The 21,720-nt window shown below is 35.1% G+C and overlaps 1 protein-coding gene across 12 annotated transcripts in view; it reads left to right on the top strand.

The window, feature by feature from the left end:
* The window catches only part of MAPK10 (mitogen-activated protein kinase 10), a 593,666-nt gene that overhangs the window by 371,906 nt on the left and 200,040 nt on the right, over positions 1-21,720 (top strand). The window lies entirely within an intron of this gene.

Below are 21,720 nucleotides of genomic sequence, written 5' to 3'. Positions count from 1 at the left end.
TTTAATAAGGACTTTGAATTCACTTACTTCATAACAATTTTTTTTAGGCTGTTAGGTGAAGGAAAGCTTCTGAACAAGTTTAGAATCTCTATATAAATTTCAGGGCCATCAAAAAACAAGAAAGGACACATATTTTAGCAGAAAGAGGCATATTAAGGAATTTCATTAGAATCTCAAAGAACTAGCTGGAGTGCTAGCCTTAGGCACAAATATGAATTAGATTGTATTTGTTTTCAGTGTTGCCAGCTTCTTCCTTTTCAACCTTTCAGTTCTTTCCTTGCTGTAACGCTTTATCAGAATCAGGAAAAAATAAAAAGCAAATGTAACTATCAATTTAGGTTTAATAACTTTTTACATTTTAAACCCATTTTAAATGATAGATAATAGACTTCTGTATTACCAAAGGAGTTTCAGACATCACTGACAGGCATTGGAAAGACGGGCAGAGGATTTAAAAAGTCCTGTGTGACAGCCTTAAAAATCACAGCTCAAAACCTACCAGCTATTCTGACTTCAAGGCTGTTCAGTTAGTAGGTCTATTTAAAGATTTTTCTAATGCATGCTGAGAAAGGAAACAGAAGTATGTTGTCTCTTCTTGTTCTTGTATGGTGTGAAACTCATTTGCCTAGGAAAGTTTTTTACTTTGTCAATGTTTGTACTTTAAAAGACCATATTCTTAATTTGGACTGGTAACTGTGCCAAATATCTGGGCAACTTAACAAAAAGATAGCTTTAATGTTAAAGGAAAATCCTATACCATGAAGGCTGTCATAATATGTTGCACTGATAGGGGAAAGATAGAATTAATATGACATTTTCTTGTTAACTTCAAATTTCAAAATTAAAAAACATTTTTAATGTTTTTACAAGCAAAAAATAAAAGTCCTGAACACATAGTTTTTTGCTCTTTATATCTACAGCAACTAGAAATAATATATTTACTTTTATCTTTTAATAATCATAATTTTGATTGTTTATTTGATATTGTGAGTTGATATGAGAAAATTAAGCAGCAGAAGATTTCTACAGCTATGTAGAATTTTAAAATATCTTGATATACCTGAATGGACCTTTAGAAATGATCCCTTAGTTGAAAAGTGCTTCATAATAGCTCTTGAATATTAATTATGTTATCAATAATAATATAATATACCACATTTTCCTGCACATATTATGTGCCAAACATCAACATATATCATCTTTAGTGTTTATTAAAACCTTGTGGAATAGGTCTTGTTCTTCCTAATTTGCAGAAGAAATAAAAGCTCAGGTAGTTTTGTTGACTTGCTTAGGATCAGTGAAATACTAGAACTGAAACTCAAATGCTCCTGTGCTCCAGCCTAAAGCCTTTGCTCTTTCAACTGTATCCTACTACATCTCCAAAACAAAAATCAATCCCAGACTATTTGTAATACCAGTATATAACTGGTAGTGTCTATAAGGGCTTGGGTTTGGACAGGGAAAAATATAGCAAGGTCATGGGGGTTAGGGTAATGTATAAACATCAAAAGTTAGAGGTAATTCTACCTAGATTAGACTAAGTTTGGAGAAGTAGAAGCACTGAAGGTGGGTTATGGCTGGTGGTAAAACCAAGTAGACACATCAGGGGAGGAAACTGTATTACAAGAGATTTGAAAATTAGCAGAATCAGAGGTCTTTCAGTCAGAATTCTGTACAATCGGTAATGTGAGGAGTATTTAATAAAGGGACTAAGTTAAACATTGAACAGGGTGTAGAGAAATAACAAGGGATAGTGTGATCTCTATCTCTAAATAACAACAAGAAGCTATTACCACCCATAAGTCTATAGGGGTGAGGGGACAGTAGTTCCTAAAATTTGGAGATGACATTGTGTGGGAAGGCTATAATACAGTAACTATGACCTTTACAACCATCCCACTTACCTTACAAGAACCGTGCTCAAGGAATGAATATCCCAACCTTTTGCTCCACCCTCCCTCCAACCTTTTATGATGCCCTTCTGTGGCTCAACAGAAAGCTGGAAGGCAAAGCAGTCTGTTGACGAGTTTCATGTTGGCCAGCCCCTTGAACACAGAGAAGATTTGAGAAAGTTGGGGAGGAGATCTGGAGATGCAAATGGGTGTTACCCAGCACAAGAAGTCAGGCAGCGGGTCAGTAACTTGATTCAAAATCAAGGAGAGGGCCAAGCTGGGACAACAAGAAAGCTGAGTTAGGATCAAATGAGACTTGAGAACTAAGGCTCCAGCTTCTTTCACTCACTATACTGGTGAGAACCATTCAGTCATTCACTAGTTATTCATCCATCCATCCTTCCATCCATCCATCCATCCCTCCGTCCATCCATCCAACAAAACATTCTTTAGTTTTATATGCCAGACATGTATTTTTACAGCATATGGTTTTTGTACAAGGTGCAGTTCACTGTATGAGCTCAGCCATGAAGTATATGAAAAGTATATGAAGTGTATGAAAAGAAACATATTCCTGGTGTGTTTATTAATTATTTATGTACTGTTCTGTTATCTACTATCACTCTAAACTCTGAAGAGGGAGTCATTTGCATCTATAAATGAAAACTATCACTCTAAACTCAGAAATATGGAGTCTTTTCTAGGTTCTATTAAGTAATCAGTCTCACAAGATTACCATAACTCACATGTGACATCAAAGTTGCTTAGAAAGCACATAGGGCAGGAACCCGACTTGTCCAGGGCTGTATCAGGGATTGCTATTCCTTGGAACTAGCCCTCACATCAGTCCATGCTGATGTCTGTACGGCAGTCCAGCAGCTTTGCTTTTTGGTTCCCCAGGACACATTTCAGGTTTGAAAGAGTAATTCTCAGAAGAAGCAGTTATGAAAGATCCCCAGGCTTAAAACTTTATATACCACAGGAGCCAATATCTCTTATAGCAGTCCAGAGGCAGGCTTCTATATAAGTATGCCCAGTTATAAGAGTCTAAAACTATGGTATTCCCATGAAGTGCTTATCATTCATTTATAGTTTTTACCATTCCGGATGCAATTAACCAAGCAGAAATGTAGCTGACGTACTTCCTTTATCAGGTTGCCAAGGGAACTGATCTGGAAAATGAATTGGATGTCAAATTCTAAGAGAGAAAGGGGAAAGATTTTTTTTTTAACCCTTTGCCTTAATGTAGTGTATTCCAAAATAGTATTTGTTGGATCAAATAGCACCAGAGGATGGCATGAAAATGGCATGGAGCAGTTAAAGTTCCTTACTGAGCTAGGGTTTGACAGCTCAAAAGACAAATTCAGCTCTTGTTACAAAAAACAAAGCTCACATTTTATTTTGTACTAGCAAATGATTTTTAAATAGTCTGTGAGCCAACAGGATATTCTAAAGAGATGGTCCATCATAAGCTGATGGATTGTTATTGAAACTGTTATTATATGAAGAACAATGAGCTAGATCTAGTTCTGTATTCAGGTAGCTCTCGGGATTACCTGATATCTTAATATTTAGTTTGCAGTGCACAAAAACATTAAAAAATGATTTATTTTTCTGTGTCATGAAAAATGTGTTAGTATGGATATATATATATATATATATATATATATATATATATATATATAAAACGAGACAAGCAATCTGGGTTTGAAATATGACTGCTAACTACAAACTGTGATCTTGAATAAATTACTTCTGCATTCTTCAGTTCCTTCATCTAGAAACTGAGGAACAATGATGGTGACTCTTTTATAGGGTTATTGTGATGATTGTAAAATGCTAAACTATTAGAAGAGTGAATGGCACTTAGTAAGTGTTCAATATGTGCTTACAACTATTAACTTTCTTAAAGCCAAACAATTAATATGTAGTAGAAGTAAAAATTGAATCCAGGTTGTCATTTTCCAACTTCATTGTTCTTTCCAGCCTTCCATATTGTATGTGCAATATATACTTAAAATTTCTCTAGAATAATACATGTTTTGCCCATGGCACACTCTGGCATCTCGAGATAGTATTGCTTAGTTATAATTGTATGGTTCATTTCTGAATTGTGATCATTTGGTTAAATTCATTAAATAAGGACTGCTGATTGATAGTTTTCATTTATAGATGCAAATGACTTGGAGGGTAATGGCTTTTAATTTTATCTTTTCATATTTATAAAAGAAAATTCAGTGTAACAAGTGATTAATTACCTAATGATTATTCAAAATTATAGGAAAAATGTTACTGAGTGCTGAGAGCAAAATTTTCCTTGATCTACCTATAAATATCTCATTTTCATGTTATTAGAACTGTAAATCTCATGTTGTGTTTTAAATGCTGCCTGGTTACATAAAGTATAGATTCATTTTTCACGTCCACAGTAACATTCACCTCGATCAGGAAATTTTAGGTAAAATATTGTACTTAGAAAAGGTACTTTATGGAAGTCATATAAATATAGATCTAAGTTATCCATGTGAGTGAATAGCTATAACTGGTTGGAGGACAAGAAGACCATTGGGAGAGAGTTTGGATTGTCTGTGGGACTTCCAAATGTAGATGTTTACGAAGAAGTTAGGTATACAGGTCTGGAATTAAAGAGAAAGACTTGCACTGGAAATATAGATATTCAGTAGCTAACATGAAGGAAATAGTGCAGACCATGACAGTGGCTGAGACCTCTCAGGGAGAATAGAAGAAAGTAGGAAAACCTGGGGGAGACCAAAAGTTAAGGAAGTGTAAAGCAGATCACAAAGGAAGTGAAGAAAAAAGGCCAAGAGTCAAGAGAAAACCTGAGAGAGACTGTTGTCCTGCAAACTAAGATCCATCCCTTAAACACGAATCTTTTGAGCTATTATGTTCTATGAGATATTGAGATAAATCAGTGAACACAACAGATAAACTTATTTGGTACTGGGGAGAGACAGGCAAAAATAGAGTAAATAAGTAAATTCCATATTTTGTTAAAAGATGATAAGTACAATAAAATATGATAAAGTAGTATAAGAGTATGTAAGAATGTTGCAATTTTATTTTAAATATTTTAAATATTTTATTTATTTATTTGACAGAAAGAGAGCAAGCACAAGCACAAATGGGGGAGTGGCAGGCAGAGGGAGAGGTAGAAGAAGGCTCCCAGCTAAGCAAGGAGCCTCTTGTGGTTCAATCCCAGGACCCTAGGATCATGACCTGAGCCAAAGGCAGGAGCTTAACTGACTGAGCCAAACAGGTGTCCCCAGTATTGAAATTTTAAATTGGGTAATCTGGGTAGATAGACAAGAAGATGATATTTGAGCAAAGACTTGGAAGAGATAAAGGGATTAAGAGATCAATTTCAGAAAGGGTACAGTACATATTTCAGGAGGGTTAGGTAAGGTACTAACTGAAAATCTTCCATTTGATTTTTAAAATTTAGAGTGTTTGTTGACCTAGGCCAAAGCAGATTTGGTGGCACTGGAGGACATAGAAGGCAGATTGCATTAGGTAGATGAATAAATGTAAAGTGAGGAGGGAAAGGCAACAATAGAGACCTCAGTTTCTGCTAGTTAGTATAAGTATGAAGAAAAAGAGAAAAAACAGTATGGCATCCAGAGAAATAGATTAATAAAGATTTTGTTTAATAAGGATTTTATTCCATTTTATTATTAGATATGAGAGACTTGAACATAATTATAGACAGGAGAGAAGTCAGCATAGAAGAGATTAAAGATCCAGCTGTGTGGGAGGATGCTAATTAATGGGAAGAGGTTCTTGAGGATATGGGAAGTGGAACAAAGAGACTGGGATAAAAAAAAAAAAAAGAACTCTTCTACTGGCCCCCCAAAAAAGAACTCTTCTACCGGCACAAAAATGAATGAGAAAATATTGAGTTGCTTAAAAATAAATTAGTGTTGGGAGTTGGCAAATTATGACTTTGTTTTCTCTATGAAGTAAGGAATTATGGTCCTTTGTTAAAATATGATAAAGTAGGTAATAAAGGCATAAGACCTGGGATGATGCCATACAACTAACTACTGTGGGACAAAGAAAAAGGAAACAACTAGGATGACAGAACAATTTTGAGATTCTACTTGAAGCTGGAGTTCATGAATTTTTCATACCATTCATCTTCATGTTTAGGCATTCTGTCCTTTTGCATGCATTCTGTCTTCTCTTTAGTAGGCTTTATGTATCTTGGCATAGAAGAGAAATGATTAGACAGCTGAATCAATCCAGGCCTGAAGTTATGCCTGGTTTGTGTGATGAATTGACTGTGGAATGGAGTTAAGGGGTTTGGTAAGAGTGTACTCAAAATGATACTTACATTAGTCATAGAAAAGAGAGAATAAATAGGAGTGGACTGGTGAATTGGAACCAAATGGTGAGATTAAAGAGCAGAGAAGACGACGGAGTGTGTAGGGAGGAACTGGAGATATAAGAGGATGTGATTCAATGAATCTGACCCTGGAGTTGAATATTTCAAAAATGAGGCAGTTCTGGGTTATATAAAGCCTAAGATGTGGCTGCCTGAAGTGAAATGGAGGTGGGCTATTGAATGGAACTGAGAAGGAGTGAGAACTGTGAAGCGAGGCTGTTGGAGAGGTAAAACACATGGGGATTGAATTCACCAAGCAAGATGGTGGGGATTAAGAGGAGACTGTGATCCAAGTATGAAGTAATTGATGAATCAGTGCAAGACTGTACTGAGGAAGAAAAGAGAGAGGCAATACATGGATCACATGGCCCCAAAGGAAGATTTCGTAATGTTTCAAGTATTCTGTGAGACTCAAGAAGAGCTCCTTGGAAATTCACTCACAATGGATATGGTATATAGATTCAGTATTTGTCTTTTTTAATAATAATTCAGCTTTAATTGATTATATTTACAATTTATCATAATCCAACCCCACTTAAATTGTTTCCTTAATTAATTGGGTATTGCTACTTTCAACTATACTTTTATGAATGAGAGCAAATCATAAGCAAATAAGTTATTCTTAGGTATTAAAAATACCAATTTCTTGGTTATGTAGAGTAGAGGAAATATTCATGTTAGTATCCTATATCTTCTACATTTACTTCTTTATAAGCACACAGTGAGAAATGACATTTGTGAGAAAGGCAAAGGAATGGCTAGTCACCTGTTATAAAAGACCTATAAAATTCCATTAAAAATGGAATGTAGTATTTAAGGTTTCAGATACCCAATGACATATATTTGAAAGTAAGTGTGATTTTAGTATACCTGTTGTATAGCTATTTGCCCTGAAAGAAATCTAGGTACTTATTAAAAAAATCTAAATACTTATTCTTTTTGCAATATAGATCCTATTTCTATGAAAGTCTGAAAGGATTTTTCTCTAATTTTAATGGAATTCTGAGTTCTCAGAATAAGCAAAGCAGAAACATAATGTTGGTAATTTTGACCAGTTTCTAAACAGGACCATTTTAAAGAATGGAAACTTTTACAGCATGACTTTATAGCTATAATCTTCCTCTGTAATTAACTCAATAAGTTTTTGACTGTGGGCAATTAAAGTAGATAGGTTGATTTTAGTTAAATGTGTACTTTCACTCTTCTCTGGAGAGGATGTGCAAACTACTGACACATTCATGCATTGTGGTACAGGTATTGGCTCAATTTATCTTTAAATATGAGATTAGTTGATTGTGGAGACAAAGGCCATTGTTAATTTTGTTATACAAAATATGTTAAAAATTATTTGGGGGGAAAGAATGGGGAAAATATCTTGTATTTGGTGTATATGACATACATGAAGTTCAGAAATATAGAAACTTTTCTATATTGCCTGCAAAAGCTAAATTTAGTAATAATATATCTGTCTGATACCTTTCTCTCCTTCATTTCCATTTTTCTTCTCTATTTTCTTTCTTTGCATTCTTTGGCACTTTTTCATTGAATAATTCTATATTAAGATTTAAGTACATGCAAGGTATTGTTTGATGCTGTAAATTCACAGGAGAAATATTCTCCATGCTTGACCTATATTCTGTTGGGGAGAAAATTAAAGCAAAGAGATATCTAAATGCAAGATAATGCCAGATTATCCAAGAAACATGTTTTAGTTTACATTTGAGGACTTAGCAAAACTGAGGCTCATGTTTCTTCCTGCAGAAAAAGAAAATTTGGTTTTGAGAAATGTTTCTAGAATTTGTAATCAGAAAAAATTAGAGTCTTTATTTTTTAAAGCACAATAGACCAACTATGGAAAAGCCCTGATGTCCATCAACTGATGAATGAGTAAAGAAGATGTACACACACACACACACACACACACACACACAGGAATGTTACTCAGTCATCAAAAAGGATGAAATCTTACCATTTGCAATGATGTGAATGGAACTAGGAGGTATTATACTAAGTGAAATAAGTCAATTAGAGAAAGACAATTATATGAGAAAGTCAATTAGAGAAAAACAGTTATTTAAGAAACAAAACAGTATCATAGGGGAAGGGAGGGAAAATCAAATAAGCTGAAATCAGAGAGGAATACAAACCATAGGAAACAAACTGAGGATTGCTGGAGGGGAGGAGTGTAGGGGGATGGAGCAACTGGGTGATGGGCATTAAAGAGAGCATGTGATGTAATGAGCTCTAGGTGATATATGCAACCAATGAATCCCTGAACTCTACCTCTGAAACTAATAATATACTCTATGTTAATTAATAGAATTTAAATAAAATAAAATTAAAAAATAAAATATTCGGTATGAATATAAAATTTGTCCTCCAAGATAAGATTGTAGTTTGAATTGGATACATAGTAGAGGTCTCCAAAGTCCTCTGCCTGGCACTGAAGAAGAGCAGACAGGATAGAAAATGTATCTGGATAGCATATATGCCAAAGGAAGCTCTTCCACTTGAGAATGCCGCCCTCTGCCTCAGCATTCTCTTTTAAGAAGTCATGTGATTGAGGAAGAAATTATAAGGGTGAGAGATGTTACAGATGACCTCTATATTAATACTGTCTGGGATGTTTTAAGACCTCTGATGTGGGTACGTAAAATGACCCCATGTACAGTGCAAGGACCACTTTGAAATTAACCACTTGCCTCTGTTGTTACTGGAGAGAAATATTTACTCCAAAACTCTTTGAAGTCTAGACAAACAGATTTATCTAATCAATGATTATAGTTCATTGCATGTATTAAAATTCCTGCAATAGTTTATAAAGATCAGTATTTTTGTGAGTCTAGCTGAACAATTTGCTATGGAAAACCCTACAAGGTCATTTAGTCAATCTTCCTGCTTTTTTTTTTTTTTTTTGGCTTGTATAAATAAAGTTTTATTTATTTATTTTTTTTTAAAATTTTTTATTTTTTATAAACATATATTTTTATCCCCAGGGGTACAGGTCTGTGAATTACCAGGTTTACACACTTCACAGCACTCACCAAAGCACATACCCTCCCCAATGTCCATAATCTCACCCCGTTCTCCCAAACCCCCTCCCCCCAGCAACCCTCAGTTTGTTTTGTGAGATTAAGAGTCACTTATGGTTTGTCTCCCTCCCAATCCCATCTTGTTTCATTGATTCTTCTCCTACCCACTTAAGCCCCCATGTTGCAGTGCAGCCACTCTGGAAAACAGCATGGAGGTTCTTCCTGCTTTTGAACAAAGACAAACTTGTAAGAAATAGTCATAGATACTATTTTTAGATGCCTTATAGTTGTGCACTGTGACCAGCTTCACTTCATGGGATTTCACCCTTTTTAGTCATGTAGATTTTTGTAGTACAATCACTTCACATCTTTATTTAACATTCTTATGTTTCAATCATGTGTACACCAGACATCAGGACCAAGTTTATTAAGGCATCATTAGGTAATCATGAGGTTTTTCTGGTCTATTCCCTCAGTTACAAGCATCTTGACTACGTTGTCATGAGAGTGGCCATCTGGCCTAGAAATTGGTCTTTAAAATATTTGAAAAGGCTGTATAATATGGGATTCAAGGCAATAAAAAGATTTGTTAGCAATGGTCAAACGCACTATGTGGACCAAAAAAGTATATCCCTTGTGCTGATCATTTCTTGCAAACTGCATATTCAGGCAGCACAACCCCAGTCATGATTGTCCTCAAGTCCTTTCCACCACTTCTCTTTGCTGTCTTATTCCACTCACAGTGGAACCTGGCAAAGGTTTTTAAAAATTATCTTTCTAGTCTCTTGCTGGAAGTGGTGGTCATGTGACATGGTTCCACCCAAGCAGAAGTCTGCTGATGGATTGTCTGAGAAAATTTCATATTATAAGTTAACAGGGACCAATTTGGTGTGCACCAGACCATCCCTACTTCTTTTAGCAGCTGATGAGGGTGTAATATCCAGTGTTACAGCAACCATCTTGTGATGCTAGAAGACTCTGCATGGGAGAATGACAGAGACATGGGCCTTAAATAATCAAGGCACTAAGCCAATACCAATCCCAGAATCTGCTCAAATCCAGGTATTTTTTGGAAGTAACAAAAATGAAGTTCTATTTATTGTTTTGTTGCAAATTCGTAGAGAGAGAGTGTGTGTACACACACATACACACACATATATACATACACACATAACATAAAATTCTTGTATTCACTATCAGTTTCTCTTCATTAAGATACTGATAGAAATTGGAGGTTGAAAGGCAAAGAGAATTTTCTTGGGCCTATTTGGATTTCTTATCCTATATTATTTTGGTTTGTTAATTCAAATTTGTTTTGCATTCACTAAATTCTAATTTTTTTTAAAGATTTTATTTATTTATTTGACAGAGAGACAGAGAAAGAGCACAAGTAGGCAGAGGGAGAAGGACAAGCAGGGTCTCCACTGAGTGGGGAGCCCAATGTGGATCTCGATTCCGAGACTCTGGGATCATGACTTGAGCTGAAGGCAGCTGTTTAACCAACTGAGCCACCCAGTTTCCCCTAAATTCTACTCTTTAAAGCAATTTCAGAGCCATCTAAGTCTTTCTGAATTTATTCAAAGTGTAGATTTCCAATAGTATCTTTACAGATATCACTTCTGTCTTTTCATCATTGCAATGCTGAAATTTATGGTTTGTTCTTTGAAATATTTAATAAGATTGCCAATTACCTGCCCTTTTTTTTTTTTTTCAGAAACAATAGCATCACTTCTCTTTGGGGGTCTCCAATCTGCTTCTCTATTATCTCTCATGATGGGGTCAATCTTTCTGGTTGGCCCTGCACTATTAGGAGATATTGGTCCCAATTCTAAATTTGGATGAGGAAGAGGAGTTGCCTGGTAGAATCTAGTCTGAGAAAGTTTCTTCCTTAATGGAGTCATGAGGTCTATTAAAAATTCTTCTGTGGTATCATCAAAAAATTTTTTTTCTGGCTGTAGCCATTTTAGATTTTATTATTTAGTAATTTTATATTCATTGAGTTCTAAGCTACATTTTCATAAAATTCCTAGTGCTTATAACATGTATATAGTAGGTGCTCAAAAGGAATGTTATTTAAATATTAAATGACAAATTGAGAATTAAAAAAACTGTATTGAGTTCTCTGAATGGGTTAGAATACAGTTAGTTATCTCATATGAAGTTGTGAGTTGTCTTTATGGGAAGAAGTTAATAAATGAACATTTTAATTTAAATAACCAGCTAATTTCCAATAATACCTTAAAACTAACTGTGAAGGAGATCAGAAAAATTAGTAAAGCAATAATGAAGTATTTGAGAAATCACAATGAGAAATTATAATTGTTAAGAAAGTAACCATAGGATTTTATAAATATCAGGGTTGCACAAACACCATAATGATGATTAAAAAGGTCTCTTGAGCTTTTGACTCTGGCCTTAGATAGAGAACTAGCAAAACCAAAGAAACACAGCTTCGACCTCTATTTAACTCTACAACCGCAACAAAGGATAATGGTGGCTGAAATGAAGAAAAGCGTTAAATGACTTCATGCACAAGAACAAAAGACCAGAGGGATTTTTGAGACTGACCAGGAGTGCAGTTTTAGAGCTCGTCTCTTTTCTTATTTTTTTGAAGCACACTTGGAGCTGCCATCATTCTCAAGCATTCCCAACGCTCTTGTAGTTACATGATACTGATCATGATTTTCCCTGCTGCCTAGAATGCCTTTTCTATACTGTAAAACTCCTAGTCATCTTTTAAGAACCAAATAAAATGTTACCTTTCTGTGAAGTATTCATAAAGCCCTTGAGATTCCCTTCTTTATGCTCTGAGAACACCTACATCACACACACACACACACACACACACACACACACACACAGAGTACACAACACAATGGGTTGTTATAGGACTATTATAACTATAAGTCCTATAACTATAGTTATAGGACTAGGGAGACAAGATGGCAGAAAAGTAGGAGGAGGCACCGTTTCAACCTGTACCCTAAAGTGAGCTGATTACCTACCAAAGAACTCTGATTACCCATGAAATCAGCCTGAGATCAGAATTATACACTTCTGGATTTCTATGGGGGCAGAAGACGCCAGTGGGCAGGTAAAGTGGAGTGGGAACATCGGACTGATATTGGAAGATAAACAAAAGGGGGAGGGAGCCACCAGAAGCTACCCACTGGAAAGTAATATAGTTATAGGACTATTACATATTATGGTAATTTGTTGTCTTCCTGGACATTAATTCTGTGAGGGTAAGAGCTGTGATTCATTTATCTCACTAAACCAGAGCCTGACAATGCCCAAGACAGAGTAGTACTAAATGAATATTTGTCAAATGAATGAGTATCCTGAAAGAGAAATGACTCGGCTGTAAGATTAAGTGGGAGTTAAGATAAATATTGTAGTATAATAGGTTGTGGGATCAGGGCAGAAGGAAAATACAGGTTAGATTAAACAATGATTGTTAGTGATTTAGAATTCGTAAATAAGTTGCTTAATTATACCAGTATTTCTCAGGCTACCCTTGGGTATGGGAAAAGATACCCTATTCCAAGTTGGCTTAAACAATAAAGGAAATTGTTACCCACATAGAAGAAAGTAGAGAGACAGGGTAAGCTGAGAGTATAGTAAACTGGGGGCTCTAGGCTCACAAATTCATGATTCTCTTGGCTCTTCTCTTCTTTATCTGGGCTCTGACACCAGACTGGTTTCCTTCAAGATTGGCAGTATATACATCCTTGTTTTAGAGTAGACCTTACTTTCTACTATGAAGTAAACATTCTTCCTTTTAGTCTGATTGGTCCAACTTAGGTTGTGCACTGGCCTGGGTCATCATGGTGGTTGAGGAATGCCATTTAATGAGGGTAAGGTAGTTGGGATGATTGTGATTGGCCCTCTTGAAGGATACCCTCTTGAAGTTGTAGGGAACTAACTCACCGCAACCATACAGGCTGAGTGTGGGAGAGTATAATGGTTAAGAGCCAGATATCCTCACTGCCTGTTCAAATCCCATCTCTTCTGTCTATGGGCTCTGTGAACAGCTTAACTAACTGAGTCTCATTTGTAGTGGGGATGGTAATAGTACTTTATAAATACTGTAAGGTTTAAGTGAGTTATTAGACATAAACTATTAAGAACACAGCATAAGCACTATTGAAGGTACTAGCTCTCACTTTTTAATTACTTAAACGAAACGCATGTTGTTTTAGAAAGGCTACAGAAGGGAAAAAGTTCTATGTAGGCAAGGAACAATGTTCTTTATGTAAATTTTTGTTTTCTCTCTTTTAGGATTATCCAATTTATTTTTGAAATTCTATCACTATACAGTGATGAGTCAAATTTAAATGGAAGGGCAATCATGTGGAAGAGCATATACTCACTGCTTGTTAAACATGTCTCGAAAATTAGAAAGAATATCAGCATTTTAATTCTGAGAGTGTATATTCTGCCAGTCTTGTGGTCATACAAACTGATTATACATAAAATAGCTTGGAATAATTCAGACTAATATATTTTTAGGGTTCAATTAGATTCTTAAACACCATCCATTTTACCCTTTCATTAAAAATAAGAAGTTTAGACCCCAAGGAATTAAGTGAACTTGTCCAAGATTATAGTTTATGGTGAGATTGGTTTTAGAGTCAAGGATTTAAACTTCACTTGCATGCTGTCTTACTGGTCTGTATGACATCCCTCTTGAGTGCTAGACCCACACACCTAAATAATTAAACATAGAGATATGTTCCTCTTACTAAGAATTAGCACTTGTGATAGGGTATGTTCTGTAATTTGTAGTATAGGACCATATAAATAGTTGGATTCAGCAAATCAATGTCTTCAAAGCAACTTTAATATAGGCTATATAAAGAACTCTTATAGTTAATATCATGACACATACACAGGATTAAGAGATAAGCAACACAGTCTACTGGACATAATTTATTTGAGTTGTATTTTTTTAGGAATTTTGTTGCAAATGTTAGCTTTAGTTTTTAGATATATTTAATGACTTAGAATGTCGAGCAGATTTCTTGGAGAAAGCTATGCAAATATTTATAGAGAGGAAATAAAATGCCCATCTAAATCACATGTTGATTGAAGTTTCTAAATATTAGATCTGGAAAGTGTTACATAGTGAATATTGTCCATGTTCAAGGATAGAGGAGCTTTTTAAATTTCACAGTATGATTTTATTTATATGTTATTTTATATTTTTAAAGATACATTTATTTATTTGAGAGAGAAAGTGTTTGTGTGTGCAGGGTGCAGGGAGCAGAGAGAGAGGGGGAGAGAGAATTCTCAAGCAGACTCCCTGCTGAGCATGGAGCTAGACCCTGGGCTCAATTCCAGGACTGTGAGATCATAACCTGAGCTGAAATCAAGAGTTGGATGCTTAACTGACTGAACACCCAGGCACTGCCTCACAGTATAATTTAAAAAGAAAATTTCGCAGGCTCACATGATGCAATTCAAAGTAAAAAAAAAAAAAAATGGCAAAGATACTTAATAAGAAGCTCAAGCTGTCTTTTAAATTGGTTGCTGACATTTTATTGCCTTACCAACATGTCTTCCAGGAATCGTAAAACACATACACATGCTTTGTGTGGTACTTTATAGTTCGTCTGGAAGCATCATAAGCCACTTTACAATTCCTGCAGGACCCTGTTTTTATTAGAGTTGCTTCTCATCTGGCAGTTCACTTATTCATGCTGAAGGATGCTATTAAGGACTATTGTGAATTGAAACACTAAAACTGCCTTTCATTTGATGCATAATTAAATAAAGGCATAAGATCAAGTAAGTATTAATGAACAATAATATATTTCAAAAATCCAATTTAGGAATTGAAGGCTTCTCAAATGCGAGAAAATTTACCTTTCATATATTTGCCACTGCATAGGTTTGCACGATTCAGTGCAGTCTTTGGTTTCATGTTATCATTCATTAAACATGATTTCGCATGAATGTGTTATAATTTCGCAAATTATTAAGGAGCACAAACTGGTTGGCTTTGTTTTTCTAAAGGTTTTTTTTTTTTTAAAGTACCTAAACACTTTGCTTCTCTTTTTCCTACTGACTTTTCCCCTAATGCTACATTTCTTTAGTTGTACCCTAACAGCTATAAAAACATCTAGAAAAGTGTGTATCTGCGTAGTGCAGTGGATATGTTAATGTCAGCCTTCTCTAATGGGACTCTTAAACCATGCTTCTATTTGGGCTTCTTTCCTGAACTGCAGCATTAATCATGAAACAAATATTTATTGGGTTGCTACTATGTTCTATGTAATATTCTAAGTGTTTCACGTTTAGCAATGAATCAAAAGCCAAAATTCCCTGCCATTGTGGAACTTATATTCTAATGGATCAGGGATAAGGTTAGAGGAGTAGCAGAGGACATGCAATAAACAAATAAAATACACTATAAGTTTATAGAGAACAGTGATGTGGATTGAGGAAAGCAGAAAAGGAGGTTCAGAATATTGGGATTGGCAGGTAGCAATTTTAACTAGGGTGTTCAGTGAAGACCTCACTGGGAATGTGATGTATGAGTTAAGAGCTGAAGTAGGCCAGGGCAGAAAACACATGGATATCAGGGAGAAGAGATTTTTAGGCTGAGGAAAGAGCATGTCCAAAGGTCCTGAGGTCAGAGTGTACCTGAAGTTTATGAGGAGCTATCATGCCTCTGTGGTTGGAATGGAATAAGTTAAGGCAAGGAAAATTAAAGAGAAAGTTCAGAAATGTTGATGGTACTAGATTGAGTAACCCAATAGACTACTTTGAGGACTTTGAACTTCACTGAGGTCCATGAGGCTGGAGCCATTTGGGGTTTCGAACAGTAAAGAGAGATATACTCAGAGATATTAGCAATGTTTCTTTGGGGGTTGTGTGTAGAATAGACCGGAAATATGTGACTGTAGTGACTAACTGTCTCTACAATTAAGGTTTCCAAGCACCTCAAACTCAACACTGCCTCTATCATCTCACTGTAGTCTCCTCCTTTTCCTGGAGCCCCGATTTTAGTTAATGGCATCACCATTTAAATTATAGGAATAGTATGACTTATCAAACAGTCTGGAAAATAATCTGGAAACCGAGTGAAGCAACAGGGTAGAGAAAAGGAGACTTGGTGTAATTTTTTTTTTCTTGACTCTTCTCTCTCCTCCTAATCAGTTGCTGCATGGCTTCTTGCAGAAAATGTGTGCAAGTTCTACCTACTTTTTTTTTTGTAAGATTTATTATTTATAAAACAGACAGAGATCACAAGTAGGCAGAGAGGCAGGCAGAAAGAGAGAGGGGGAAGCAGGCTCCCTGCTGAGCAGAAAGCCCAATCCAGAGCTCGATCCCAGGACCCTGGGATCATGACCTGAGCCAAAGGCAGAGGCTTTAACCCACTGAGCCACCCAGGTGCCCCTCTACCTGTTTTATCAAGTATGTAAGATGGGTGAAATTTTTCCTTACAAGGAGATACACTTCCTCAAATGGTCTTAGATATTGTTGATTTAAGTTTAATATTGTAATTTCCCCTAAATTTATAAGATATTATTCTATACTGTTATACTCTTTGAGAACTAGAAAATTAACTTTGGGATTCTTGAGTTTAAAAAAAACTGTATTATTTATGATTATTATTAATTTTTTTTTCTTTTAGAGAGAGAGAGAGACAGTGAGTAGCAGGCGAGGGCCAGAGAAAAGGAGAAAGAGAATTTTAAGCAGGCTCCACACCCAGCACAGAGCCCGATGTGGGCTCAATCTCATGACTCTGGGATTATTACTTGAACCTAAATCAAGAGTTAGATGCTTAACCAATTGAGCCACCCAGGTGCCCCAAAAATCCATATTAATAAGGAAACTGGACATGGTGATTTGATGGTGAATGGAAAAAGTTGATTCATTGTTTAGTTGCTTGGAAAAGAAAAAAATTCTCTTTGTTAATTCATGTGTCATAATATCAGCCATTTATTTTATTTTATTTATTTTATTTTTTATTAACATATAATGTATTATTTGTTTTAGGGGTATAGATCTGTGATTCATCAGTCTTACACAATTCATAGCACTCACCATAGCACATATCCTCCCCAATGTCCATCAATCAGCCACTCTATCCCTCCCACTCCCCTCCCCTCCAGCAACCTTCAGTTTGTTTCCTAAGATTAGGAGTTTCTTATGGTTTGTCTCCCTCTCTGGTTTCATCTTGTTTCATTTCCCTCTCCCTTCCCCTATGATCCTCTGTCTTGTTTCTCAAATTCATCATATCAGTGAGATCATATGATAATTGTCTTTCTTTCTTTGACTTATTGCGTTTAACATAATACCCTTTAGTTCCACCCACGTCATTTGTAAATGGCAAGATTTCATTTTTTGATGACTGTGTAGTATTCCATTGTATATATATAATACCTCTTCTTTATCCATTCATCTATTGATGGACATCTAGGCTCTTTCCATAGTTTTATCAGCCATTTATTTTAAAGATATATTTATTCATTTATTTTTGTGAGAGAGAAAGAGAGAGAGAGTGTGTGTGTGCATAAGCAGGGAATGGGGCAGAGGGAGAAGCAGACTCTCCATTGAGTGGGAAGTCCATGGGGGACTTGATCCCAGGATGCTGAGATCATGAACTGAGCTGAGGGCAGACATTTAACCAACTGAGCCACCCAGACACCCTCAGGCATTTATTTTAGTATAGTGTTTATTATTGAAAAATTTGTGCTAGATATTCATGGGTTAGATAAAAGTACCTAAAATATAATAAAGGAAATTAAAGTGAAAACTAAATATCTATTAAGGTCATAAACCAGAAACTGTTCATCTTTTGTAAGTAATATATATCAAATTCCATTCAGATTTTGAATATAATCTATTCTGAACTTTGAAATATATTTTTGTAAGAATATTGTTGCTTATCCTCAAAAGATGATGGCAAAAAAGACTACTTATTGAACATACATATTAGAATCTTTACATTCATTTCTTTTCTTTATGACTGCAATGTAGATGTTATTTTTCTTATTTTATATATAGGGAAATGGAAACACAAATCAAGTTCAAGGTCATATAATTTGTATGTTGTAGAGTTTGCATTTAAGCCAGGTACTGTGACTTTAAATTTCTTTCCAGCAAAACTGTAAACCTCACTCTAGTGCATATTATGGTTGAGAGGACAGTCATTTTACATATTATTTTTGGTTTTAATGGGAAGACCTTGGCCAATAATCTTTTATTTTTCTTACTCCAAGTCATATCTAAAAGCAGTCTTAGGTGAGAAAGCACACATATTGGGGGACACAATGCCATATCCTGGGGTTCTAAGCATCTCTTTTTGATTCCTATCACAAAGATGATGGGTTAAGAAAATCCTGTCAAAGTGAAATGGTCAGAAAAATCTGTTTTTACACTAGAAGTAGCCTATTGCAGATAAGTGCTAAACCAAATGAAGAGAAACAGATCTTCCCAGTCAACTGTACAAGATGTTAACTTTCCACTTCTTTTCAGACTCAGAGGGGAAGGGTTAGTTGAAAAGTCACCATTAAAATGACCGAGACATACCCAATCAGCCAAAGCTTTGTGGCAATCACTCAGAAAATTGGTATTTTTCACTAGGGCGTTTTTAAACTAGTTTTCTCCATACTCTAACTTCCAGTTAGTTCTGTAACTAAGCCTTATATAACCATCAATTATTCTGACTTCACTGAGAGCTTAGATGATGTATATGGATTTCTGAATAACCCAAATTGGTTAAATGTATGTTTTTGTTCATTGGGTCTTATGTTTCATTCTTTGTCCACATTTGACTATTAGTTCATCAAATATAGGAATCATGGCTCCACTTTCTGTACTTTCTGTCATACCAAGAGCTCAGAAGATTGGAACATAAGTGTGGTTTTTCTGACATTTGACTCTAAGACATTTATCCTCTTTGGGTCTCAGTTTCCTTATCTTTAAAGTGGAAATAATAACTTCTTCACCTATTTACTATCAGGGGACTTGCATCATGTGAAAACTCTTGGAACATCAAGAAAGTTACTGAGGCTTGTAGACCTGAACAGTCTCATCTTCAGCTCAACAAGACCTGTCATGTAGCCTTTACTACAGTAAAAAGATCATATGGTCACTCTCCATGACTTTCTTCATGCTCTTTCCTTTGACTCTAAGGTATAATTCCAAGAAAAAAAGCATATGAAAGTAGATAAAAATCAAATAGAAGAAGAAGAGGAACGAAACACATATTTCTCCTTAGTCATTCCCTGGTATATATACTTTTAAAAGACCTAGAAGATTGGGGCAGTGGTTTCGTTGAGCTAGATGACTGAATTTAATTTAAAGATATATACATAAAAAATAGATTTCATTACATATTTTTTTACAAAAATAATGTCCCAGGGAAATGATTGTAATTCCTAGATAAATTTCTACTTTCATGGGTATATCTATGTACAATCTAAATAAACCTAACTGGTAACTTTGCTCATTTTATTTTTTTCTAAAGATTTATTTATTTATTTGAGAGAGAGAGAGAGTACTTGCACACATAAGCAGGGAGATGAGGGGAGAAGGAGAGAGAGAATGTCAAGCAGACTCCTGTTTAGCACACAGGCTTAATCCCATGACCCCAGCCAACACCAGAAGTCAGATGCTCTATTGACTGAGCCACCCAAGAGCCCCAAATTTGCTTATGTTTGTGGTGTTGTCCAGGGGTCAAACTATAAGGTATAAGTAAGGTATAAGCAAACTATAAGGTATAAGGTATAAAGTATAAGTAATTTTGGTCCACTAGCCTTTTTTGTAAATCAAGTTTTATTGAAACATAACCCATGCTCATCTGTTTATGTATGGCATAGTTAATATTGTGACAGAAACTGTATAGCCCTCAAGCCTAAAATATTTACTGTGTCATTTTTTATAGACACTTGGTGTCCCAGTTAAAAATAAACCAATCTGTGTTTCTCTGTAATGTAAGGACTCTTGATTTATATATATCCTAATGTCTGAGGATCTAAGAAGGGGAATGGCTTCAGGGACACTTGGCTTAATGCTCTATTATTGCTATCTTGAAATAATAATTGTTGAAAAAGAGGGATCCTGCAGATTATGTATCCGGTCCTAAGAACACATATTTTTGCAACATTTAGAGATTAAGAGTTTCTTCAATCCAAATGTAATAGAAAAATAAATTGTTATTCCTGAAATTATGCTTCTACATAAATTCCCAGATTTAACAAATAATATACAGGATACCTAGGGTGCTCAGTCATTTAAGCGTCTGCCTTTGGCTCAGGTCATGGTGTCAGGGTCTTGGGATCAAGCTCTGCATCTCGCTCTATGCTCAGCAGGTAGTCTGTTTCTTGCTCTTACTCTGAGCTGGCTTTCTCTCTCTCTTAAGTAAATAAATAAAATATTTTGGAAAAAATACAGGATACCCAGTAAAATGTGAGAATCAAATAAACAACAAATAACTTTTCAGTATAATTATTTCCCAAATGTTGCCTATATTTTGTCTGGCAATTTTGCTTCACACAATTGGTAACAAGCTCCTTAAGGGCAGTAATACAGTACATATTGTAAATATCTATAGTGTAATTATGGGATAAGCTATAGAAAACATTTTTAAACCAGGATAATTCATTAGGCTATTAAAAATCTCCCCTCTTGCATTTTGAGTTTCTTATTAATATTGGTCTTGGGTGAAAATTCTAAATCTTATCAATTTATATTTTTCGGTGAAATGTTAAGTGGAACTAAAACTTTGTTATTGCTTCTGTGTGCCTTTTTTAGTTACCCCATCTCTAGATTTCTGCAAACTTTTCCTAGGGTTGTTAAATTGCCATTCCTATCTGAGCAGATAAAAAAAGGTGATCAATAAAACAGAAAGTAGACTGAGCAAGTATTTGAAAGTACAGAGACTTTATCATTAAAAATGAAAACAAGAACTGATAAAAATGTTGACTAGATGTTATTCAATATTTTGGGATTAAAGTAATTGAAGTAGTAATATTCTGCTGAAATTTAAGTTGCATTAAAATAAAGGTGAGTAAGTCAAGGATGATTTTAAAGAAGTAATTTAATAAGGAAATTGGCAAGCTGAACTTGAATAAGAACAATTTTCTTAGTACAAGAGTAACACTAATTTTGGTATATTTAAGTATTAAGCTGATGAGTGATATAAATCAATAATTTCATTAGTCTTCATAGTTCCTCATTTATATGCAAACAGAATGTTCACAAAGTGTATTTCTGAGATTAAATTAGTAGAGTTAGTCAATTGTAAAAATTAGTAGCAAATGGTGATTTATAGGTATTTTCATTCTTTTTGACCATTTCTTTGGAAAAGATATGCCAAATCTGTATGTAATGTGCTATTTTCTGATAGTTGTATAATTTAAACTCATATGATAATTTA

The sequence above is a fragment of the Mustela nigripes genome, chromosome 1 (assembly GCF_022355385.1).
Source record: "Mustela nigripes isolate SB6536 chromosome 1, MUSNIG.SB6536, whole genome shotgun sequence".
Lineage (NCBI taxonomy): Eukaryota > Metazoa > Chordata > Mammalia > Carnivora > Mustelidae > Mustela > Mustela nigripes.
Note: the sequence above shows the minus strand (reverse complement) of the source record. Positions and strands in the feature narration are given on the sequence as shown.